Genomic DNA, 22666 nt, shown 5'->3' on the forward strand with positions numbered 1-22666 from the left:
CATGCTGTTTATATGGGTTGTGTAAATGATGCCCAAATTGGCTAACGTGTCTGCTGCCACATTGTTGTCCATGTCAGCATCCATGTGGCGCCATGTCATCACCACTTTCCACGTCACTGCCATGTCAGCAGCTATGTCATCGGCCACGTCAAATTACATATCATCATTGACATCCATGTCATCGCCATGTCAAAAGCCACGTCATCCTCCATGCCATCGATGTGTGACATAGCAATGGAATCCGTGACGAAAATTATACTGGTTGTGATGTTTATTTTCGTCATAGAAAACGGGCTTGGGTTCCCCGGGCTCGGAGACAGTTTATGACGGTTTCAAAATGTCATGGATCAAACAATCTGTGATGAAATTTTAAGGAACGTCACGAGGTGTAATCTATGATGCTCAATACATGACGCAATTTGAGATCATTATAGATACTGTTTTATGACAGGTTTTTAATGATCTGTGATGAAATTTAATCATCATGGATCAATAGATTTTTTGTAGTGCGTTTAATCGTCCAGAGTTTCAGAAGGTTGTCCTTTTTTCGTTGCCAATTGTGATTTCTGTGCAGGCCGCAAAAAGGAGTATGTCCATGTCATCACATGGTGTTTCTATCCCAACCCAAGCTTTTTGTGGTGAGGCCCATTGTAAGTGCATTTGGCCCTTAAGTGGGTTTTGGTGTTGATAACGTACATAATTAAGGAGCTAATGCGTTTATTGTGAGCTATGAGCAGGATAAAAAATCATTGAAATAAAAAAGAGCAAATGACACTATATTTGCTAAAGAGATGGTGTTTGAGCTTCATTGAAGATCTTTTACAAATTTCTATTTTGAATTTGAGTATAGGAAATATCATACTATTAAGGGGATGCGAAAAGACTGCTAGGAGATGCCAAAGTGAAAACTTGAGATGCTAACAACCCATGAGAGACACAAAAGCACTCACTTGAGCACTTGTTCCTATTTCTCAGCTGGTGTCGGAAGTTCCGACTAGGGGTCAAAAATTCTGACCCCCATCGGAAGTGTCCAAGTTCTTCCGATAAGGGGTGCTCGGCCAACTGATTTAGGTGGGGTTGGAAGTTCCGACCCCCTTCAGAAGTTTCTCACTCTTTCCGACAAATGGTTCTCGGCCAAAGGTTTCTTAACTGGTCGGAAGTTCCGACAATCACTTTAACAGCATGTAACGGCTAGTTTTTTGGACTCGGCTATATATACCCCTCACTCCCTTTATTTAATGTTGCTGACTCCAACAAACAAAACACCCACTCAAGCTTTCAAAACTTCTTCCCAATCCTGCCAAGAGCTAATCCTTGACTTGATTTGAGCTAGGGCTTGGGTGTGAGCAAGATTTGAGTATGAGCTTGAGCCTTTGACTTGTGAGTGCAACCAAGTTCATCTCAAGAGCACTTGAAGCATCTCCATTCATCAATTCGTATTTGTTACTCTTGAAGCTTGCTTCTAGACGGTTAGGCATCGCCCGTGGAGCGCCCTCTCTTGTGTGTGTGCGCTCCATAAAGTTTGTATCACCTCATCCTTTGTGGACTTTTCTAGTAAGTAACTCAATCCTCCTAAGTGTTTGATTGGGTGAGAAAAAAGGGTCAGAGGGCAACCCTACTCTTTGTGGGCACCTCAATGGGGACGTAGCTTCCTTAGTGGGAGTGAACTTCAGGATAAATTGTGTGTCAACATGTTCTTGTTTTCATATTGTTCTTGTTGATCTTGATCTTGTTTTGTCCAGATCTACTCTCTGGAGTTGGTTTTGTGCACGAGATCATTTGCAGGGTTATCTATAATACTTTGATGAACTTCTGATTCAAACAGATTTTTTGATTTCCTCTTAGATTTTGAATCACGCTCTACTTCATTTATTTTGTCAGAACTCCCTACACAGGGTCGGAAGTTACAACAGATTAACTTGTGCAAAGAATTTTTCAAATTTTACAGATTCTCCTATTCACCCCGCTTTAGGCATCACCAAGATCCTTTCACCCATTCGTGCTATAGCAAGCGAAGCCTTAGCGCTCTTGGAAAACGTAGGGTTCAGAATTCAGATGGGCACAGTGGTTAGGAGTTGGGACACCATGTCAAAGACATTGCAACCACCACCTTTCTCCGAACGAACAACACATGTGCGTTTCTATTAAATATAACAGAAGAAAATACAAGATTATAGTCCATAGTCCTGAGAGGCCAAAATCATCAGGCAACCGAAAAAAAGAGCAAAAACAACAAACACGCCGCAGGTTGGCACCACCACCACACCCGCTGCCAACGGAAAAGACCAAGCACTGAACCGGCCGTCACCACGCAAGACTGACCGCCGCTAGGCCAAGGAGGGGGCAGCAAGCGCTCTGCCTGGCTTGATCCGATGAGGTTAGATGGACGTGTCTTCATGGTTGTACTGTAATATGTTTTGTTGCAGATTCGATCTGTGCAGCACATGCATGAGCATGATAGGATTGGATTCCAAGTTGTGAGCAGTTTGTTATCACCGAGACCATAACAAATCTGCTATATATACCTTTCCCATGTTACAGTTGCTTGTTGTGTAAAAAAAATAGTTGTTGATTGGTAACAATATTGCTTTACATACTAGTTGTGATGTATGAATAATTAGGCGTATAGCCCGCACATTTGCGCGGCTAGTATTGAAAATTCAAAAATTTGCATGTCGTTATATCCTTACTTAAAGATTATACTTTTTTTTACCATACATCACCCTATTCATTACATAACTTATGTCTTATTGTTGGTTAAAACAATTCAAATCTACTTATAATAACAATTTGATTTGTTGAGCTTTAATAATATTATACATATAATTATTCTTATTTTTGTTTTATTTTAATTGATTGTTGTTAGCTTTAGTTTTTTATTAATAGTATATGTTTGTAACTTATACATAGCTAAATGATATTTTATATTTATTTTTTTTAATGGCATTGGTGGGTGATATTTAATTAGGCATAGGGGTATTTTAGGCTAATTTTATCGTAATGGTAGTGGTAGGTAATTTTATTTTTCTATTTTTCTCCGATTAACGTGGGAATTTCTAAACCTTGAGAGCGAACGTGGAGGCTCTGTTTGTTGGCCAAATAATAAGATAATAGATTTGGTGTTAATGTGCTATATTGCTCCTTAATGAATCTTTATTTTTTCCCTCTTTGTTAAATCAAGCAATCAAACTGTTCTACCTTTGCGGCTTTGCTAGTACTTATCAAAGGCATGCATCATTGACTCCCAATTTGTGTCGATGGAATCTGGTCTGGGAAAAGAGATATCAGTTTGATGTCGAACTGGTACTTCCGGTCTCAGACTGTCCTTATCAGAACCTGTCCCCTTCCAATCTACTTTCAGAGCTAGCAAGTCATCTTACTACTAATCAGTGGTTCAACCGTGATGCATTTTGGTACCTTGAGCTTATCGTTCTGTCTTTTTTTTTATTACGGAAAAGCAATGCGGTAGAACAAGAGTAACTTGGCAAGTTCTTCTGCTTGTCAGCCAGGCAAATCAGCAAGTGGGGGAAAAAATCCCGTTTTGGAGTAGAATAAGATAAAGGATTAATGCAGACAAGGATCGTCCAAAAGAGAGGTTCAAATGCTAGTCTTCATTGACGGCGCCTTCGTTGTTGTTGTCGTGTATTTGTCGTGCTTCGTTTTATTTTGTAGGAGTGGCTACTATATTCAATGAACTAATTTGGAAGAGTTGCTATATATCTAGGGTTACATGCATCCTTTTTCGTGGTCTGCAAGATGTTTGGCACGGAATTATTGTAATCACACACCTCCGATTTGGAGGGTCATTATTGTTGACTGCTACTAGGGTCACCAGCGAGATGCCCCCAATCATCTAGCCCACATATAGTGACACAGGGCATCATGTTCGTGTTCCAAACGAATAGGCGTTCGGCTAACTGTTTGCTCGGGTCCTCGAGCTGCCTTCAGTTCTGATACACCACAATTGATAAATTGGAGTCTGCCGCTAGTAAAACTTCTTATCATTGTTCCCTTTCTCTCACCTATTCATTTTCTAACACAATATCACTAACAGTTTGTAGCTTTTATCCATAAATTAGAGTTTTCCTCACTGTTCTCGTTTTCTTTATCTAGATTCCAAGAAAATAGGTTCTTTCTCTTTTTTTTTTGTCAAACACGTAGGAGATCTACGTATCAATGTATTAAGAAAGAAGAAAGAGGGGGAGAATCCCCGTGTAGAGTTTGCGGGCCTGTAACCTACCCCATACAAACAACTAGGTAATGCCCTAAAAAGGGGAAGGAAGTACTAGACCTACTAGACCAAAAAAACTAATCAGCTGGTGGCACTGGAGCCAGGAGGTGTGAAACCTCGAGCCCCAGCAAGAGACCTGCTGCAAGTCCTCAATAATAGCAGCGATAACACTAGGCAAACTAGGGATGATCCCATCGAAAACACAACGGTTGCGATGTTTCCAAATGGACCAGTCCCCAAGAATGATAATGGGGTTCAGCCCCTTTTGAATCTGTCCATTCCCACGTGCATTAGCCCACCAATCCTCGAAGGAACTGTCCTCCAATTGAGGAGTTAGAATCTGCAAGCCTACCTTCTGTAAAATGTTGAATCAGACCTGTCTTGAGAAGACACATGAAACCAAAAGATGATCAATCGTCTCTTCTTCCTGATCCACAAAGGGGACAAACTTCAGGATGGGGGAGGCCTTTCCTAGCAAGACGGTCCGCTATCCAACATTTCTTATGCGCCATTGTCCACATATAAAATTTGCATTTGCCAGGTGCCCAACTATTCCAAATTCTCTCACATGGTTTGAGAAGAGTGCCCCCAATAAATAGAGCTTCATAGGAATATTTCACATAATATTGACCAGAGGCAGAAAATTGCCATATGTGTACATCTTCAACATCTGGCTGCAGCTCAACATCAGAGAGAAGATCCCACAAGGCAAGGTAACTCAGCCAAGACATCCAGTGAGAGAGCCCCTTGTATATCAGAGACCCACCTCATTTCAGTTAGTGCATCATAAACTTATCTCTTTCTTGCTCTGTTGGCTACGGACTCAAAAACATGAGGTAAGGATTGTTTGAGATTCTTCCCAAGCAGCCATCTATCGGTCCAAAAAACTGTGTTCTTAGCATAGGTACCGAAAAAAAATGCTTTAACCTGAGGTTGAATGTGTACGGGACACAAATTCTATAGGTCCTCTCTTGGTGTGCTTTGTTTCGATTGCTGGTTGTGTGCCGGGAATTACTCCCGAGAACTTTGTAATCTTCTGGTCTGATCCTACCCTGGATAGATGAAGCCGGATAGAACACTATCCATTATCTAAAAAATAGGTCCTCTCCCCCCCTCTCTCTCTCTCAACAAATATCACAAATTATTATGCAGCATAGGACATATGGAATCAGATAAGAAGTTAACTATGTCTCTAAAACATATAATCATTCTCGGGTATAGGACACATTATTTGCATGCATTCATAGATACAATTTGTTCTGATATTAAGTAAAAGTTAAAGCTGGCATATGTATGATAGTGCAAATTAAACTCAACGGTTTTCCAAAAAAATGATGTGAGAGTCAAAGGTATAAGTGGCCCAACACAGCCCTCTTGACGTAGCAACTACGTGTGGTTCTGTTATCGGTCCTTTAAACCCAATCTCTCTTTTGGTAGGACGAAATGACTCGTGGCCTTGTTCCCTCAACTGATCAGTCTTAATAATGGGGTGCTATGAGAGTTCCGTATCATTAATTTTTAATTTTTGGGAAGCATCAGCAATTTTGCTTAATTTTGATTGTAAAGCTAAAGTTTTGGTAACAGTGTGCTTAATTTGATTGTAAAGCTAACTAGTAGGATGCACGTGCGGCACGCACGTGTTTGAAAAATAATGATGCAAAAAAACACGCACATGTCCCTACCGTCAGCAAGTTGATTGGAGATGAACAATCCACAGGAAAAATTATTCCGATTTTACAACATGACCTGGAAAATCCTTGCGTTAGACCAGCGGATGAGGTGCCTGCAGAGTGTTAGAGTGTTGGATTGTACGGCATATGATCTATATTATTACAATAGTTATTGCATCATGTGCAGAGCATTTAGATTAACATCAGCACGGACACACAAATAGACCCTAAAATTGAATGTGGAGAACTCAGCTCATCGATAGCCGGTTAAATGTCATCCTGAAAATAATAGAGCTTAAACGAAAGGCAAATGTCATTCCATGGAATGGTTACCATCAACTGAAACTGAATTGCAGATATCTGACCATACCAATGTCAATTCCAGATAGAGGCTGGATATTTGAATACATGATGTTCCCTTTCTGTTCTCTATTGTGAACCAAACCCTTTTTGTTAAAATGCAAAGATCAAGCAAAATATTTCAGCTTACAAAATCAAGCAATAACTGAGTACAGAGGTCAAAAATAGATCCTGTAAATAACGAAGCAATGGTGCCTGCTAATCTGGCAGTAAAAGCGCACAGGTGCCTGCTAACTCTAAAATTATTTACCTTGAAGAAGCAACAAAAAACAAAATAAATCCAGCACCGTTTGTGGAAGGACGTATGAAGTGCATGGTTGACCTGGCATCACACTGACAGGTTTAGACAAACAAGACCCAAACTCCCCTAATGCAAGTGTGTTCAGGTCCCTTTTTTCTAAGCCATCATCACGAAACTGCCCCCCAACAAGTTGCTTTGGTCCGTCCTTGATTAATCTCCTTCCCGGTAGTGCATTGGTGGCCACTGCAGCTAGACACACAGGCCATTTCAACGAGCACTTCTGAAATAGGCATTTTAACGAGCAGCTAGCAAGCAGAGCTCAATGACACCCGAGGTAGCAGAACAATGGTGGCCGGCGTCACTGTGCGGCGAAATCGGCGGCGATATAGGGTACGATAGCATCCAAGGAGCCGGGGATTACAGAGAGGAGGTCGGGAGGGGGGGGGGGGGGGGGGTCCATTTTTACTCTTACCCGTCGGTGGCTATCACCGGAATCAGCCTGTGCTCGCGGCCGCGATGCTCGTATCGTTTTGCCCGCGCCGTGGCCGCCGCTGCCCTTCCAGGTTTGGCCTCGACGGTCTTCCGCCTCCTGACACCGCGAAGCCTCGCCGACGTCGCCTTGTCCTCGCCTCTGTCTCGTCGCCGGTCCTCGTCGCCGAACGCCCGGCCCTGTTTCTCCGTCCAGTGCTCGAGCGACGGGAGGGATGAGGGGAAGGCGAAGGAGGTGGCGACGATTTTGGGATCGGGCAGGTGCCCAGTAAGGAATTGCGGCACGGCAGGGAGAGTGCAGAGGGGTGGCGCAGGAAGGAATCCCGTGATTAACGCTGGAATTTCAAACTGAGGGTAAGTCGGGCGGGTATGGCAGCGCTTGGTGTCAAAAATTTTTGGGATTTAGCGGAACCTTTTTCTAACGATCAGTTTTAATCGGTCTGCAGCTACAAACCATGGTCCATGGATTGGGGTCGCCGTGAGAGGTACAAAATGCTTTACCTAGGTACATATTAATTTCAATTATATATATATATGACAGTTTTAGTAATAGTGCAATAAAACCATAGACCCAGGTCTGTTTTTAGGTCTGTGCGGCCCGTGCCACCACACAAGGCCCCTAAAATATAATGAGTGCATTAGCTATATTTATATAGTAGGCTTTGTTTTAGTTATTTTTAGCCCAATACAATGCAAATTATGGCTTAAATATAGTGGAGAAGAGGAAACTGTAACAGCCTGAGATCGAGCGACATCTACACTTCCGCCCAGGCGACCGAGGCATCGGGCGAAGCAGGCAGCAGCGCCCGCCACCCGCCGCTCAGGCATCCCCTCCCGCTCGGCGCTCGCGTGGCCTGGCCCTGCCGCCCTGGCTGCCTGCGCCTGGCCGCTGCAGACCTGTAGTGCAGGTTGGTGCGGTGCACGGGTCACGGGTCACGGGTGCAGGCTTGGTGCGGACGTGTAGTGGCTGTGTGCCTTGCCTTTGTGTGTTTGCTAGTGCCAGCGTCATTTGAACTTGGATTGACAAGCGTTTGGATTGAAGCTATCGAAGGTAATCGCCATCTCTGAGTTTGACACAATGTTGTTTATATGTACTATGTTATAACATAAATGTTATTTTTATAGTAGTTATTATTAGGCCACTAGGCTCCACTTCATAGTTTTGCATAGGGCCTCCGAAGTTGCCATTACAGCCCTGCATGCACCGGGGCTCTGCCACCTATTTCATGTCTGGTGAAATGAGCGGTTCTTACTTCATTTTACAGTCGAGAATGTGCAAATCCTTACATTACCGATTTTCCATGGGTGCGTACCTCTCTATCATCGCATAAGAAACAGAAATGCAATGTAGAAGACTTCAAAGGGTTCCACAAAAATCCCTTAAGTAAAGGGGTGTTTTTGATGAAAGCGGGAATGTTCTTTTAACGTTGGTTGGGCGAAGCCGACAACAGTGAGCGGCTTGCTTGACAGAGTAATTGGTAGTCAGCAGTGATTAGGGACAACAACAAGGTGTGTGTGTGTGGACTGTGGATGGCGCAGCGAAACGGCGAGTCCTCAACTATCACAAGCCATAGGAGGTGGATGGAGGTGAGCATAGCCGCGGAATGGCAAGGGACGATGATGTCGAGAGCAGCGCCGTGGACCGCGCACGATAGTGGCCTGGCGGCCAGGCGGGCATGAGATGGCTGCAGCTTGGTCACTGATTGGCTCATCTTCAAGAGCCGGGCCCTCTAGCATTTTCATTCACGCCCCAATAACAAGATTAACAGTGGGGAGACAGAAATAGAGACACATACAAGGGTACACAGAAATCGCAGCCGGCATGAGATCGAGGTGGTCGAGGTTAAATTATTTGATGCTCTTTCTTCTAGAAGATATACCTCCATCTCAATTATTTCTTGGCCCATACTGAAGGCCGCTACAGTTCCCCACATGTCTATCCCTGGAGTTTGGCAGTGTGACCACATATCACACTATTCAATGACTCGTCAGGCCAATCTCAATGGAGAGTATCATCGCACAGTTAATGAGATTGTGAACTAGATAACTGAACTGGAGGAGTGTCATGGTGATGACACTCCGCTCACATCCCATGACACTCCCCCTTCTCTCTCTTGTGTCATATCAACAAATTTAATAAATTTAATGCTCATGGCACTCCCATTGAAACTGGCATTATGCATTCTTTTGAAACTCGACGAACACTTGTACCAGAGAACCCTAGCTTTTATATTTGGCAACGTATGCTATGCAAACCACATTCGTATGCAAACTATAGAAACTCCAATCTGGACCACCAGATCAACATCCAAGGGCATGGGGGATGAGATAATCTTACAATCTGGACCTGCCCTTGGATTGGGCAATCACACTTTTACAAATCCCCCCTCCCACCCCCTGTGCCCCTCCCCTTGGATGTTGATCCGATGGTCCAGATTGGAGTTTCCATAATTTGCATACGAAGATGGTTTGCATAGCATACGTTGCCTTTATACTTACCATTTTGACTGTTGCATTCACTAAATTTATTTTCTTCAGTAATAATCTACACGGGTCCAAAAATCATTGTGACTATCTTTGAGTAAATGTAGTTTGTGCAACAATGTATATCAGTCCAAAATTGTTGACCCACAATGTAAATCCATAAACTTGGTTGCGCTATGCTAATTGTTATAAAAGAGCTCTCTTATCATCCTTATAGACGTGCCAAGAGATACCAAATCCAACTTGAATTCAAAAGGAATAAATTCAACCAAAAAGGACACCATGAGAGCTTCAGGTTCCTTCGAAAAATAATAAAGAAAAAACAACCATGCAGGAAATGCAGTACTGTTGGCATATACCGACAAGGAAAAAATAAACAAACGTGCGAGTCAGATGAACTGGTTGCGCCGAATCTCTGACGGGAAACAAGATGCCGAAAACAAGATGAGTGAGATCTCTGCATATGGCACCTGCAGGTCGTATCCCTGCGAGAAGAAACAGAAAGCAGCCAGCTTAAAATAATAAAAGATCAACTCAAGCAAGATCTGCGTTTGCCACGGCTCATCTGGACAAAGACAAGACGGCATTGCTTCATGAACTGGTAAATTGCGACAGTTACACACTATCGTCCGACAATAGTCTACTGCCACCTGTATTTTACGGAGTAAGTCCCTGCTTCCTCCAATTTTCGCCAGGATTTTGAGTGTTTCTAAACATGTTACTTTGCTGTCAAAAATACAGGTTTTCGGCTTCTTAGCTGTCAAAAACATGTTACTCCATGTTACCACTACTTGGTAGAGTATTATTTTTCACCGGAGATGAATCTAGAAACTTTTACCTAATCACAATCGTAGCAGTCCATACCAATGGAGCAAGGCGATCGATCGGCTAGTAATAAAAGAGTAACTATCTAGCAACGCCTGACTAGCACAACAATGTAGCAAGCTAGTGTGTCAACCCTACAAGTAAAAAGTAAAAAGAAAATATTAGTTGGAAAGAACACGTAGCTTGAACACAATGGTGCTATCCTAGGCGACAAAAGCGATCATGTACTCAAGTTTTGTAGTATATATATTCAGCGCATGATCCACGAGCCTTTTTACACGCCCTAAAACTGGATCAGCACCTCTCGCCGGCGGCGTCGCCCTCACAATAGCTGCTGCTGGTGCAGGTGTTAAATGGGCGGCCAGCAACGTGACCGATCTAGCAGCGGCAAGCAAGTTGCGTCAATGTATTAATTGTTCCGCACCACACATGCCATTGCATGCGCGTGGCGCCGGCACCAGTCATCTCTACGGCTGTCGCCGGAGATCTTGTCGTTGAATGATTGAAGCAATTATTGCATATCGCAGTAGCAGTAGCAGTAGCTGAGTCCCCCTCTTCAGTAGGAGTACTGCAGATCAGGTCGGAGCATTGAATTCCAGTAGACCGTCTCCAATCATGTCTCTCATCTCCGTCTCCGGGGATAGAAAACGTGCGAGGATGCGCCGAGGGGTGTCTGGATCTTACATCCGTGGATCTGAACAAGGTAGGGTGCCGGTTGGTGAGTATAGCGGGCCGAACTGAATTTCGCTGCGCACTCTAACAAAAATGGATCACGAGTGGACAGCTAGTGCGTGGTGCGTGCCTCCAAGAACTGTTGTTGTATCCTACGTGCCCGGACAAGCTCTAGCAGAAATCCTACGTAGAGAAAGACAACATAGGTCGCCGCCACTATTGCTACCAAACAATTTGATGTTCGTGACCGTAAGCACAGAATGGCTTTGGATCTTTCAGCAGCACAAAGACGTAGTACGCCTCTACCTCCTCTCCGATGAGAGAGCCTCTCCCGGCAAGGCCCCTGCAGCCCTGCTACTCATGTCATCGCATCTCTCTGATAGGAAACAAGATGCCAAACAAGATGAGTAAGATCCATGCGCACATGTATGCATGACAGTATCCAGTATGCATGGCACTTGCCCCTGCGAAAAGAAAAAAAAACATGGCCGGCTTATTATAATCACAGATCAAACAAGATCTGCGTTTGCCTTTTATCTCGTTTCTCTCTGACAAAAGGCAAAGGTATAACATAGGGCTTTTCTATTTTTGCCGGTCAAAAGGCGATTAGTGGATGAAGTTGACCGGATTAATAGGATAGATAGCCGAACTATCAAGAGGGGTCCTTGCACCTTTGCTTGGCGGGTCTCTAGTGCCATTTTGCTCAAAAATAGTTGTTGCATGCATGATGGCTAACAACGTTGAGAAAGTGAAAACTTGGTTTCAAAAGTTATGCACTGACTGCCTAGTGCGGATAGTCGGGCCCAGATGGGCGGACGGTCCACCATACACTGAAAAAATTGTCCAGAGACAACTTTGTCTCTGGTGGGCAAGATTGCTGAAGGGCGGACGGTCCGGCCCATGTGGGCGGACGGTCCGCCCTCTAACTTGAAATTTTACAGAGGCATACTTGCCTCTATGGTCTTTTGAAGTTTTTGTCCAGAGACATTGCAACTCTGTTAGGGCTCTAAAGTTGAACGGCGGACGGCCCGCCCCTGGGGGCGCGGACGGTCCGCCGGTCATTTGCAGAAAACGTCCAGAGATGTTTTCGTCTCTGGTGGTCGGAGTATTTGTATTGTGGACGGTCCGCCCTTAGGTCGCGGACGGTCCGCCAGGACTTCGACGGTCACTTCTGACACACAATCATTGCACTCTAACTCATTGGATTTGAACGGTGGACAGTCCAGTTTTTGAACCGCGGACGGTCCGCGTTTACGCAGAAAAGAGTGTAACGGCTATTTTTTTAGGGGAACTCTATATATACCCATTGGCCGGCCATTTGAGGTCTCTCTTGGCCACACTTTGAAAGCTTTCTTGACACATTTGAGCTGATCTTCCCCTCTCTCACACACCCTTTGCTTAGGGATTGCATTCTTGTGAGTGTGAGAGCTTTCTAGTGCATTGTATCAAGAGTTTGAGCTTTATGGCACTAAGAAAACTTCAAGCAAGCGTCATCGACTTGTTACTCTTGAGAGTTGCCTCTCCCTAGACGGCTTGGAGGAGTTGATTTCGTGGAGCCCTCCAAGGAGATTGTTGAGTAGCCTCGAAATTGGTTGTAAGAGGTCTTTTGCTCACCTCACCGGAGTGGTAAAGAGCAACTCTAGTGGAATCGAGGTCTGGAGCGGTTCAACGATTCAAGCCGGCTCAAGATCAAGAAGTTTCTTGATAGAGGAGCGATTGACTCTTTGAATCCACCTCAACGTGGATTAGGGGTGACCGGCAAGTCATCAACACCACAGAAAAAATTTCTTGTGTCAAGCTCGGTTATTCCTCTTGCTCACATTAATTGTTGCATTTACTTTGAGCATTTTACTTTACTAGAGCTTAAATTGTATCTTTTCATCTTAGGTTGCAAACCCAAATTGTAGCATGATATAGGGTTCTCTTGTGTTACTAATTAAATTTCTTTAGTGCTTGTGATTTTAGTTTTGAACCACCTATTCACCTCCCTCTAGTCGGTGTTCTTGATCCTACAAGTGATACCAGAGCTAAGTACTCCTTAAACAATGATTTAATCATCACGGAGTAGAACAATGACTAGTGAAAATAGACTTCATGTTGGGAAGCCACCATTCTTTAATGAAAATAATTGTGACTATTAGAAAACTAGGATGTCAGTTCATCTCAAGGCTATGAGTAGGAAAATATGGACAATTGTGAATGATGGATATGTCATTCTGGATGAGAAGAACTTGAACGCTCAAGATGAAGAAAATGAGCTACTCAATGATCAAGCGGTGAATGTGCTTTTTAATGCTCTTGATGTGAGTGAGTTCAATTGAGTCAAGAATCTCACCATTGCAAATGAGATATGGAAAAAGCTCATGGAAATTCATCAGGGCACATCAAGTGTGAAAGAGGCAAAAGTATATGTGCTCAAGGGAAAGTTTAGTGAGTTTGCCATGAAGAAGGAGGAAAGTGTGGCCGAGATGTTCAACTGGCTAAATGACATTGTGAATGAGCTCTAGGACCTTGGTTGTGAAGTGCCGGATGTGGTTTTCTATAACAAGTTCCTTAGAAGCCTTCTGGAAAGATATGACACTATTGTGACATTACTAGTGTGGTCGGATTTGAAGACCGCTACTCCCACACAACTATTGCGAGAAGTGCTCACTCATGAATGTTCAAGAAATCACAAGATAAAGTTCATGGTGGGACAATTAATGAGAAGAAGAAGAGTGTGGCTTTCAAGGCACAAAATATCAAGAATGAAGAAGAGAATGATTGCAAAGAAGAAGAATTAGATGAAGAGATGTCCCTCTTTGTTAAGAGGTTCAATAAATTCATGAACAAGAAAAGCTTTGGCAAGAGAGGCAATCATCAAAGAAAAATCTATTTGTTGACAAGACATATTTTGAGTGTGGTGAATTGGGCCACATCATCATAATTGCCCAAATAAGAAGAATGACAAGAACAAGAAGGACAAGAAAAAAGATGAGAGGAAGATGAAAAAGTTCGTGAAGAAAAAGAGAAATGGTCAAGTCTACTTTGTTGAATGAGATTCTGATGCAAGCTCCGATGAAAATGATGATCACGAGGATGACAAGCCTTCCAAGTGAGTTGCCGGGATCACCATCAAGGAGGCTCCATCACTCTTCTCCACACCAAATTGTCTTATGAAACAAGGTGGTTCAAAGGTATTCATGCAAATCATGTTGTGTATCTAGCTCCACTAACCCTTCATGTAGCCCAAGTGATAAATCTTCTTGTTATGAATCACTTGTTTTGGAGAACGAAAAATTGAAGAAGCATGTCATTTTTTTGACCAATGATTTGAGCAAGTGCTATGATAGTAGAGCCAAATTCAATTATTAATGGTCTAGCCAAAAGTTCACCTTGAATCGGCAAGGCCTTGGGTACATTCCAAAGAAACGCAAGAAAGCGTTCTATGCTACCAAGACCACATTTGTGAAGAAAGATGGACGGCCTTATTATGAGAAGTGCAAGAATATAGGTCATAATGAGAAGAGTTGCACAAACAAGAAAGCTATATCCTTTGATTCTAGTTATATTCTTATGAGAGATTCTAAGGGTACTGTTTGTGCTAAATATGTTGGTCTACCTATATTTGGTGCTAGAAAGAATGCCATTTGGGTACGTAAAACCTTGGTTACTAACATCCAAGGACCCAAGAAAATTTGGGTATCTAAAAGAGTTACTTCTCTTTTATAGGTGTATTACAAGGCCGGAGGAAGACATTGGGTGCTTGATATTGGATGCACTCAACATATGACCGGTAATTCAAAGATGTTTTCCTCTCTTGATGAAAATGTTGTTGGCTATAGTGATACCATTTTTTGTGACAATAGCCGAGGCAAGGTTGAAGGAGTTGGTAAAATTGCTATCTCAAATGATCATTCTCTTTCAAATGTGTCGCTAGTTGATTCTCTTCAATTCAATCTCTTGTCGGTCACTCAATTTTGTGATTTTTGCTATAAGTGTAGTTTCACTAAAGATGATGTTGAAGTGACTAGTATGGATGGAAATGATCAAATCTTTAAGGGGTTTAGACATGAGAATGTATATCTTATGGATTTCACTATTACAGAGTTAAATTTGTCTACTTGCTTATTCTCTAAATCATTTTTAGATTGGTTATGGCTAGAAGACTTGGTCATGTTGGTATGATACAACTCAACCGGCTCGTGAAACATGATTTAGTTGTTGGCTTGAAGGATGTGAAATTTGAAAAAGATAAGTTATGTAGTGGATGTCAAGCGGGAAAGCAAGTTGCAAATTCTCATCCCTCTAGAAGTGTTATGTCAACTGAAAGACTTTTAGAATTATTGCATATAGATTTATTTGGTTCTACCTGTAAGGAAAATGGCCCCATTAGGCCATTGTTTTGTGATTTTGGTGATTGAGTAACAACGCAATTAATCGGATAATGTAAAAAGGCCAAGCAAAGCTAAACACGAAGAAAGAACTCAAAGAAAGATTGAAATGGATGAGTTCTGCTAAAGTCAGTGGCATCGGATGATCCGATGCAGGGGCACCGGTGTATCCGGTTGGCACCGGATAAACCGACGCAGAGGCGTCGGTGCAATTTGCAGCACAAGTGTGAGAAGGTCAAGTGGCACCGGATGATCCGACACTATCAAGATTAGAGCATCGGAGCAATCATCGGAGGACGTACCAGAGACGATGTCAAGCGCGCTGAAGCCAAACCTTTAGCACCGGATCATCCGAAGGGCACCGGAGCATAGCGTCGAAGCAATGACGTCAGCAGACAGCCGAAGATCTCTTCAGCACCGGATGATCCGACGCGCACCGGATGAACCGATGCCACCCTATCGGTTTATTCGGTGCCTCCTGTGTCAGCTGTCAGAGACCCCAATGGCTACCCTGTGGCTCAGTGTGACCAAATAATCCGGTGACCCACCGTCGGTCTATCCGACGCTACGCAGAAAAGTTGGGTAATGGCTCCCAACGGCTCTCTCCACTTGGTGGCCTATATATGCCATCCTCCGGCCATTTGAAGTTTGCTGGAGTTGCTACAAGCCTCAAACACACCCAAGAATATCTCCAAGCCATTCAAGCGCTTATTGATCATATCTTTAGTCCTTAGCACATATTTGAGGGTGTTAGTGCTTGGTTAGCTCTTTAGAGAGTGAACAAGAGAGGCTTTGTGTCTTTGTGCTCTTGTTCTTGAATGAACCAAAAGAAGATTTCGGTGCGCCGACACCTTGGAGCATTGGTGGCTCACCGGCACATCATCGACCCTCCGACTTGGTGTGGAGCGGTGACGACAACCTTGTGCGGGGGACGTGGAGACCCCATCCTTTATGGAGAAGCTCCTTAGTGGAAATCGGGATCAAGGTGACCGTGGTTGAGTCCGCGGAAGAGACTTGATTACCGAGAAGCAATACTCTTATTGAGTGCTTCAACAACGTGGATGTAGGTGTGTCTTTGTGGCTAACCGAACCACGGGATAAACACCCGCGTCAAGAGTTTGCTTCCTCCTATCCCGCTCTTTAAGCTTCCGCATTTCTTACTAGCAATTCTTGTATGCCTTTACTATCATAGAGTAGTTTCTTGATAGGAAATGGTATAGGTTTCTAAACTCTTTTGGGATAGGGGTTTCACACTAGAACAACCTTAGTTGCATATATAGATAGCATGTTTTAGTTTAATATTGTGCAAATTAGTTGGAGCCATAGGTTAAGGTTTTAACTTGCCTAATTCACCCCTCCCCCTCTTAGGCTAGAGCACGGTCCGATCACTTTCACTACCACATATAGAAGTATTGGAGGAAATCGCTTCTTGTGGTAGTGGATGGTTACTCAAGATATATATGTGTTTTCTTTCTTTATGATAAGGCCGATACATATGATATTTTCAAAAAATTTATAACAAGGGCTGAAGAGTTTGAACTCAAAGTGAAGAAAGTGAGAAGTGACAATGGAAGTGAGTTTAGAAACACAAGAGTTGAGGAATTGTGTGATGACCAGGGAATCAAGTATGAGTTCTCAACCAAATACACTTCGAAACAAAATGGTCTTGTTGAAAGGAAAAATAGGATCTTGATTGATATGGCAAGATCAATGCTCTCCTAGTATAATGTTTCGGATAGTTTTTGGGCCGAAGCAATCAACACGGCTTGCCATGCTTCTAATAGGTTATATTGTCATAGATTCCATAACAAGACCCCATATGAATTGTTAACTGGAAAGAAGCCAAATATCTCATATTTTTTTATATTTGGTTGCAAATACTATATTCTCAAGAAGATTTTCAAAACAAATGTGATGAAGATTTTCTTCTTGGGTATTCATCTTGTAGCAAGGCCTATCGGGTTTATAACAAAAGTCATGGTATTGTGGAAGAAGCATATGATGTGGAGTTTGATGAAACAAATGGGTCTCATGATGAACAAGAAAATCTTGATGATGTGAGAAGTGATGACTTGAGAAATGCAATCAAGAATATGTCCATTGGTGATATTACACCAAGAGAAGAAGATGAGGATGAAGGTGGTCCTTCTATTTCTATTAGAGAGAATATACCAGCGCAGAGAGCGGGCAGGAAAAATGCTAGCTATTTATTGCACTAGGTTGCTGGATAGATAGTGGATATTTGGCTATCGGAGAGTAAATACTTCAAGGATTTTATGGTCTCCTAGCAGGCGTGGGATTCTGGCCGGTTGGCACGGTTGCGCGGGCGCGGGGTCAATCGCGACATCGCCAACGACGCCTGCGCGTGGCTCCCGCAAGGGTTCCGCGCGGGCCAGAACATCATTGCGGCAGCCCTCCTCCTGCAAACGCTGCCCGAACCACAGGATGCAGCGTAGATGGATCTCTTGAGCTGTTCTACCTTAATTTTTCATCACTAGTTCATGAGTAGATTTTCTGTTATAGAGGATGAAAATGACCGGTTTAATAAGATGGATAGCCGTACTATCAGGAGGGGTCGTTGTACATTTGCTTGATAATACTTTAGTGTCATTTTGCTCAAACACCTACATTGTATGCATAAGGGCTCTTGACCTCCATGGCTCCATCCTAGGCGTTTAATTAAACCTGCATAAACAATTCAAACTGCCCTTGCATATTTTTTTACCAAATAGATCCTAGGGTCTTCTTTTTTGAAAAGACTCCACGTATTGTCTCCTGGTACCAAACGCAGCTCCTTTGCCGACAACTCCCGTTACATAGCATCGCGAAATAGGACTGTTAGATCTTGATCGTAGGATGGAGACGAAGTCGCTGAACCGTTAGCTGAAATTGGGTACTTTCCTCATTTGACGTGCTTGGCACTTGCATGTGGGTCTTTGGTTTGAACATTGTGCCTTCCGGGTCCACCAACAGTATATGAGATGTTCGCCTTGTTCTGGAATCTTTTGAACGTGTCACAATCCTTGACAAGTTAGCTACCAATTTGGACCCCTACCCCACACAGAAACTCGGTAAACACTCCTTAACTCGAGTGACTTTTGCAGCGGGGCCTTTTAAACAGGCTGTTTTTGGGACTCGGTTAGATTTCGCGCGACAACATGTTTAGTCAAAATGCCTTCGCACCACCCGTACAGTGTGGCGCCTGCGATGAGGGAGACCGTCGCGATGAGGATGAAGGCGCACACCGACGCCTGCGCGACGCCACCGCCGCCGCCTCGCAGCCGCTAGCATAATCATGCACATATGATATATGGACTAAACCGGTAAAGCCTCAAGTAATCCAGTCAATCACTCATCATATATAGAGCATCGAAGTCAATTTAAATTCAAAGATTTGTATGGAATTATTCAGTCACTTCTCATCATTAGGGAGATTCTCTCTATGGTTTCTATGATTGTGGAGCCTTCAAGGGGCTATCTTCTTCTTTTTTTTGACATGCATAAGCATGTGGCATACCTTCTTTGGGTATGCATCTTTTATTTTTTTATTTTTTTAACATGCCGAAGCATGTGGCATACCATCCTTCAACTTCTATCTCAAATAATCAAGCTCAACCAATTGTACAAGATTTAACTAATGATGACTCTCAAGTACAAGATCAAGTATTCTCAACCACTTCACCTTCTACATCAACTCAAGAGCCCATTGCTCCTCAAATAATTCATCATGTTCTTGCAAAGGATCACCTCATGGATCAAATCATGGGTGATATTAGCAAGGGTGTTCAAACTCGATCTCGTATTGCTTCATTTTGTGAACACTACTCTTTTGTATCTTCTCTTGAACCTAACCATGTAGATGAAGTTTTGAGAGATCCGGATTGGGTGAATGCTATGCATGAAGAATTGAATAACTTCACCCTGAATCAAGTTTGAGATTTAGTAGAGAGGCCCAATAATTATAATGTCATTGGCACTAAATGAGTCTTTCGAAACAAACAAAATGAAGATGGAATTGTTGTGAGAAACAAGGCAAGATTGGTGGCTCAAGGCATCACTCAAGTCGAAGGTTTGGATTTTGGTGAAACTTTTGCTCCCGTAGCTAGACTAGAAGCTATTAAAATCTTGCTAGCTTATGCATGCTCACATAATATAAAACTCTATCAAATGGATGGGCAAAGTGCTTTCTTGAATGGTAAAATTAGTGAACTTGTGTTTGTTGAGCAACCCCCGATTTTGAAGATCCTAAGAAGCCAAATCATGTGTACAAGCCTTCAAAAGCTTTTTATGGTCTTAAGCAAGCTCCCCGAGCCTGATATGAAAGGCTAAGGGATTTTCTTATTTCTAAAGCTTCAAAATTGGTAAGATTGACACTACCTTGTTCACTAAAACTATTGATAAAGACTTGTTTGTTTGTCAAATTTATGTTGATGATATTATTTTTGATTCAAGTAACCCAAATTTTTTGAGGAATTTGGTGAAATGATGTCTACGGAATTTGAGATGTCCATGATTGGTGAATTGAGTTTCTTTCTTAGACTTCAAATCAAACAACTTAATAAAGGCACCTTTGTGTGTCAATTTAAATATGTGAAGGATATCTTGAAGAAATTTGGTATGGGAGATGCAAAACCAATCAAGACTCCTATGGCTAACAATGGACATATCGACCTAGATAAGGGAGGTAACTCGGTAGATCAAAAGCTTTATCATTCCATGATTGGTAGTTTCTTTTATTTGACTGTATCTAGGCCCGACATTATGTTTAGTGTTTGCATGTGTGCAAGATTTCAAGCCGCACCTAGAGAATGTCATTTGACCGCCGTCAAACGCATTTTGAGATACTTGAAATTCACTCCAAATATTGTCTTATGGTATCCCAATGGTGCTCATTTTGACTTGGTTGGATTTTCAGATTCGGAGTATGCCGGGTGCAAAGTTGATAGAAAAAGCACCTCCGGCGGTTGTCAATTTTTTGGGAGGTCTCTTGTATCTTGGTCTTCGAAGAAGCAAAATTCAGTGGCTCTTTCAACCGCCGAAGCGGAATATATTTTGATCGGAAGTTGTTGTGCACAATTATTATGGATGAAACAAACTCTTCTTGATTTTGGTGTCAAATTTAATGAAATTATCTTATTGTGTGATAATGAAAGTGTCATGAAAATTGCAACTAATCCGGTGCAACATTCAAGAAACAAGCATATTGATATCTGTCATCATTTTCTTAGAGATCATGTGAACAAGGGTGATATCAAGATTGATGAAATTGGCACCGATGATCAATTAGCGGATATATTCACCAAGTCTTTGGATGAAACTCGGTTTTGCAAGTTGAGAAATGAGCTACCTGTCATTGACTTCTTAAATGTGGCTTGAAAACTACTGTATATGGCATTTGGGTCTTTTATGCATCTTTTATTTCAATTTTCTGGAATTTTGATGCATTTTGGGCTATTTTTGATTTCTCATTGATTACGCTTATGTTATTTTGAATTCTTGTTCTCACACTTTTATATAAGCTTCTAGATGTTATTCATGCTAATTTTGCAATTTTTTAGAAATTTATATGAGCAATGATCCCAAATTGAAGTTGGTTTTGAGAAAATTCACTAAATTCCTGGACATTCTGGAAATTGACTTGTGGACGGTCCGTGGGTAAGAGGCGGATAGTCCACCGTTAAGGGAAATGTTTTTACCAGAGACTCAATCAGCAGAAAAGATGTGGTGCGGACGGTCCGCCCATGGTCCGCGGACTGTCCACCGTTGACAGATAAGATCTTTACCGAGGCAGTTTGAGTTCAGAATTAGAGTAAAAATTGGCTGGCGGTCAGTCTGCCCATTGACCGCGGACGGTCCGCGCCTGCGGAAAATTGTGGGGTCGTCTAGAAACTGACTTATATGGGAGTGTCTCTTTCTTCCACCTCATAACCGACCAAAAGAGCCTCCATTGCCTTTTTCTTTCTCCTCAAGCACGTGGAGGGGCCTCCAAGGGACAAGGGTGTTTGGCGTGGTTCTCGGACGGTTTGAGCACATCCCCGGACACTCCGCGACGCCCTTCATCATGTCCTCTCGGTATTTCAATGATTCTTCTTCCTATATTCTTGGATTTCATCAATGAAAGGTGCTAGGGTTTGGGACTCTGATCTATTTTGGACCATAGATTTGTAAAAATAGTTTGGGGAACTTGTTGCTAGTGCTGAGGTGGTGCTTTGGTTAAAATTTGGTTAGTAGATTTGGCCTAGAACTCAGTTTGTGGATGGATCAAAATTTGGGGCGGTTTCAGTGTCTCTGTGCATGAACAGCGGGTCACGGATGGTCCGCCCAGCCTAGCGGAGGGTCCACACATTCCTTGCGGACGGTCCGCCTATGTCCAGTTTTGCAGAATCTTGCTGACTTATGATAATTCATTGTGGCTTAATTTCTTACACTTGGATAATTGATCTTATGAGTTATTCATTACCTGTTGTCAGTCGAAACCCACCGGCGAGCAGCGACGGGCAACACGAAGAGTCGGGAGGTTGCTGGGGCGCTGGCAGGCACTGCTCCCTCGTCGACGGCCCGCAATTCCGTCACGCGCCCGGAGGTTTTGTGGAAAACTGGGCGTGCCACCTGACCTATACCCGATCAGGAGGGTGCAGACGTGCTCCGAACAGTTTCCTGCATACAAAGACACGTGTAATCGTAAGTCCGAGCCGTGGTCGGCTCCCCGGGACGACTCTTGCATCGGCTTTAAAGAGCCGATCGAGTCCCGGTGTCAGATCGGATCTGTAACCATCCAGATTTCGATGAAATAAGCGAATAACTGTAAAGCTGCTTCAATTAAATCTAACTAATCTAATCCACGATGGTAAAAAGCTTCACTGCTAGATCGGAACATCCTACACGTGACTAGGCCTAATGAACGTAACAAATAACTAAACCATAACCTAAAACAGAGGCCTAAGAACTAGCAAAAGCCGATTCCCGGAACAATCCCTATCAAGGCTAAGATAAAGCATCTACTACGCCATCGGATCATCCAATCCGTTTGCAAGGCCTAACCTAGCAGATATTACGCAAACTCTTAAGATAAGAGCAAACCAGAACAGATCAGATCTACTAGATATAAAAGAAGCAGGGTGTTGCCTCTGTGCGACTAATTCTATGCGACAAGAACTAGCATGAGATTGAAACGTGACTGCACAGAGACAACGTGATATTCGTAGACGATAAGCAACGAAAGCATGATGAATCTACTAAAAGACATGCTACGAACATCAAGATAACTAGTACTACTCGCCATAAAAAACGCTTCAGTACGAGTAATACCAAGGTAAAAGCA

At 42.9% G+C, this 22666-nt stretch overlaps 1 long non-coding RNA gene across 1 annotated transcript; it reads right to left on the reverse strand.

The window, feature by feature from the left end:
- Positions 1-6241: 6241 nt before the first annotated feature.
- LOC120671564 lies at positions 6242-7381 on the reverse strand. Its single transcript, XR_005673675.1, has 2 exons — positions 6975-7381; positions 6242-6745 (listed from the first exon to the last, which is right to left on the reverse strand). It is a non-coding gene; the product is annotated as an uncharacterized LOC120671564 (long non-coding RNA).
- Between the last annotated feature and the right edge of the window lie 15285 nt (positions 7382-22666).

Source organism: Panicum virgatum, chromosome 4N (genome assembly GCF_016808335.1).
Source record: "Panicum virgatum strain AP13 chromosome 4N, P.virgatum_v5, whole genome shotgun sequence".
Lineage (NCBI taxonomy): Eukaryota > Viridiplantae > Streptophyta > Magnoliopsida > Poales > Poaceae > Panicum > Panicum virgatum.